A 4,387-nucleotide genomic window follows, 5' to 3' on the forward strand; every position below is an offset into this window, starting at 1 on the left:
AAATGCTGTGAAGACAGAAACAGTCCAAATGAGACATTGACAACTGACTACAAAATATAAGCATTCATTATCTCAATCAAATGGTCAATTAATTAAGAAATTTTACTTTGATGAGATAATACTGCTTTTGTGTGGTTTTTAATTGAATTTTAGACTTCCACTTAAGAATATCTCCAGTCTATAGCTTCTGCCAGTTAGCAGGATTTCTACTATTCCATTAAATAGATGTTAGATATGAATACCAGGGATCATAGTTCAACACTGTGACTTTTATTTCTTCATTACTAAAATACAACAGTGATTTTCAATTCTCTAAATAATAACTTTAATTAATACAGAGATAAAATAACACCATAATTCAAAAAGACACATGCACTCCAATGTTCATTGCAGCACTATTTACAATAGTCAGGACATGGAAGCAACCTAAATGGCCATCAACAGATGAATGGATAAAGAAGATGTGGTACATACATACAATGGAATATTACTCAGCTGTAAAAAGCAATGAAACTGGGACATTTTTAGAGACATGGATGGACCTAGAGACTGTCATACAGAGTGAAGTGAGTCAGAAAGAGGAAAACAAATATCGTATATTAACACATATATGTGGACTATAGAAAAATGGTACAAATCAACCAGTTTGCAAGGCAGAAATAGAGACACAGATGTAGAGAACAAACATATGGACACCAAGTGGGAAAGTGGGGAGGGTTGGGGGGGATGAACTGGGAAATTGGGATACCAAATTGTACACTCTAAATATATGCAGTTTATTGTAAAAAATAAAAAAATTAAAAGTTAAAAAAAGATTAAAAAAAAATACAGAGATATAATAGCACTGCCATGCCTCAACTATTTCAATATTTTTCAATAATCCTTCATACCTTTAAATTCGAAAAAAGTCTTCTAACATCCCAGGACATATTCTAAAGAAACCAGCCAGAGACATTGTGGCAGACTATAAAAGGAAAATCAGACGGAAGTCAGGAAAGCTGGGTTTTGCTGCTAATTAATTAGTCTTCTGACCTCTTTCTTGTGGTCCTACTTTCCTGGCTATGAATTGAGTTCCAGAGAGGATAATAATCGCTAAAGTTCCTTTCCTTAACAGAAGTCTATCATTTTGTGTTTCACTTCAAAATATTAAATATCCAAAAGGCAAAAAGCTAAAATGAAGCATAAATACAGGAAGGAAAGTAATAGGGTATCAAACTTCAACAAAACATCATTTCCAAAATATTTTGACATATTTTTTAAAATAACTCTAAAGGAGAAAAAAAATCCATCCAAGTTCCACCATAGCCAAAATCCATAATCTCTAATCAGTCATGTAATTGCAAGAATGAAGCCAAAGAACTGTAATTTTCCCATTCTGGAAACAGTTCCTCAGAGAGGGAGAAAAAGTTCAAGGAATACAATATTTGATCATAATACAGCAAATAGATGCATAAAACATGTTATATTATGCAATACAATATATCTGTCTAATCAATATGTAACCACATAACGCCTACGTGAATACGTGAGATTTTAGTCGAAATAAGTTCGCTACTTTTCCTATTTCAAGTTAACAAACTCCCAACAGTCTTTTTCTTACAAATGGCACAGTTGCTCATAAGAAAGACTAGGAGAGGCAATGTAACAATTTACTGATGGGTAAAACATATGCTATCATCATCTTGATATATGGTAGAAACAATGATGAATGGATAGTAGCCACAGACCATCCACCATCCAACTGCTTTCAATGTATGCTCTTTTCTGATATATTTCAAAGGATAAGCTACTAATGACGAAACACTTTCAAAAGAAATGAAAACTTTTGATTACAGAAGAGATGCATGCAAACAATAAAAAAATTGAAAGTATGTAAACCAGAAAATGTTGAGGGCTTTTCTTTGTTTTTTTGCGGGGTTTTTGGTGACAATTTATGGGAGTTTTGCTACTTTTAGAAACAAACACCTTTACACTCTGGGACTTGGTGTGAGCCAGCCACAGTATTGTCCCTCAGTCATTTGCAAAATATGAGAATACATTCATTCAAAGCACATGCTTATAAGTTTTTTAATTGATATTATTGCCAGGATCCCTTGAATTGTTGAAGCTAGTATAGTCTTGTTAAATCTCTCACTTAATAAGAAGATCCTCAAAATGAGTAAGTATTTGTGATTATGACAAAGTACTTCAGCAGACCCTAGACAAGAGACCACAGTTGTTTTGAAGGGGTAGGTAGTGCTATCCCTTGTTGAGAGCTGTCAGGCAATGACCATACTTTACGTCTAGGTGAAACTGAAAAGACCAACATTCTTTCCACACTGTAAATATGTTAAGTTTGATCTTTTTAAATTGAAGTGTATTTGAAGAGCCTACCACAATTTGTGATCCTGCAAACAACCTAACTGAGGGAAAATTCAAAATCAAATCTAGATGAAATCTATTCCAGATTCATTTTTTAGGGATAAAACTGAATGAAGATGAAATGGTTTTTAGCATATCTCTTAAGCAGAATTATAGCACCCCTTAGTAATCCCCATACTCAACAGTGTCACAGGCATGGGATAACAGAAAATGAAAAAGAACAAGAACCAGGAGACTAGGGAAATGGTTATGTCAGGAACTCATATGTATTCAGCACTATGTACCAGGCACCATCCTATACATTTCACATGTGTTATCTGTTTTAATCCTTACAATACGTCAATGAGGTTGCAATGATCATCCCCATATAGTCAAGGAGAGTTACGGCAGTTAAATGACTGAGGAAATTGACACACTAAAAAAGGAAGGAAGGAAGGAAGGAAAGGAAGGGAAGGGAAGGGAAGGGAAGGAAAGGAAAGGAAAGGAAAGGAAAGGAAAGGAAAGGAAAGGAAAGGAAAGGAAAGGAAAGGAAAGGAAAGGAAAGGAAAGGAAAAGAAAGGAAAAGAAAGGAAAAGAAAGGAAAGGAAAAGAGAGAGAGAGAAAGAAAAGAAAGAGAAAGAAAGAAAGAAGGAAAGAAACTCATACATCCATTAAGTAGTACAGACAAAATTTTAAACATAATTTCCCCCCACCAAGTAGTTGTTGCCCTACAGAACTCAAACTACATAACACCTTTCTTATTGTCTATCAAGACTAGATATTATTCCTCATATCTGAAGTTTATTATAAAAACTTAGCTACATTCATAATAAGAAAAGACCTAGAAATCAGGAAAAATGAGTGGGGTTTTTTTTTCCAGTTATCATGTACCTATGACATGTAAGGTGTTATAGATCTATTTCGTTAATTTTTCTCTAGACAAGTATAACAACTTGTTAAAGAATTAAGCCATTAATCTCACCCCCAGAAAAGAAAACCTGTCTATTAAAATAATATGATTAGGCATAATCATTAAATAATGAACATTAAAAACAAATATTCCTGACTCCCACTTCTAGTTAGGATGAAGAGAACTGCAAGAGAATTTCACTTCCAACGTAACAACCAGAACAAACCAGTTAATCTACAAAAATCACAGTTTCTTAAAATCCATCATACAGCTGAGGATACAAAGAAATCTAAATGAACTAAATTACAGAAAGTAATGAGCCCTTTCAAGGAGAGGAGAGACACACAGCTAACTTTCATCCCTGGTAGAATGGTAAGAGGAGGAAGAATCTGCCACAGATGTGTCAGGGTAAACAAGCTGAACTTTTAACAACCTATAATGGCCACATATGGACTGGCACGATGACTTAATCTACTGAGAATTCCCAAACAGAGAAAATCTGCACCTACCCACCAACTCCTTCCCATCCAAGCATTCAAGCAGAAGAGAGGAAAAATAAAGAGGAAAAATAAAAAGGAAGTCTAGAGACTTCCCTGGTGGTCCAGTGGTTAAGACTCCCCACTTTCACTACAGGGGGCATGGGTTCCATCCTTGGTGGAGGAACTAAGATCCCCTATGAGGCGTGGTACAGACAAAAAATTAAAAAGAAAAAAAGGAAAACCAAATGGACATGGTAGAAATGAAATGTATTAACAAAAATTAATGAATCAGTAGATGGGACTAACACTGACCATATGAAACAGAAAAAAGAATCCATTAACCTAGTTATGGCCAAGAATTCTCCAAAACTGATGACAGTTATTAACCCATAGATTCAAGAAGCTCAGAGAAATGCAAAAAAGATAAATTCAAAGTAAACCATACCTCAGTACATCAAGCCAAACTTCTGGTGAAAAATAAAAAATTAAAAAAAAAAAAGAATCTTAAATGCAGATACAGAAAACAGACAAGTTATATACAGGAGAACAACAAAAATGATAGCTGACTTTTTAATTAGAAACAATAGAAACCAGAAGATAATTAAACATCTTTAAGTACTAAGAGAAAAAAAACTGGCATTCCATATACAACCAAAAT

At 34.2% G+C, this 4,387-nt stretch overlaps 1 protein-coding gene across 1 annotated transcript in view; it reads right to left on the reverse strand.

The window, feature by feature from the left end:
- VWA8 (von Willebrand factor A domain containing 8) overlaps positions 1-4,387 on the reverse strand; it is a 340,198-nt gene that overhangs the window by 308,518 nt on the left and 27,293 nt on the right. The gene's annotated exons all lie outside the window — the stretch shown is intronic.

The sequence above is a fragment of the Hippopotamus amphibius genome, chromosome 14 (genome assembly GCF_030028045.1).
Source record: "Hippopotamus amphibius kiboko isolate mHipAmp2 chromosome 14, mHipAmp2.hap2, whole genome shotgun sequence".
Taxonomy (NCBI): domain Eukaryota; kingdom Metazoa; phylum Chordata; class Mammalia; order Artiodactyla; family Hippopotamidae; genus Hippopotamus; species Hippopotamus amphibius.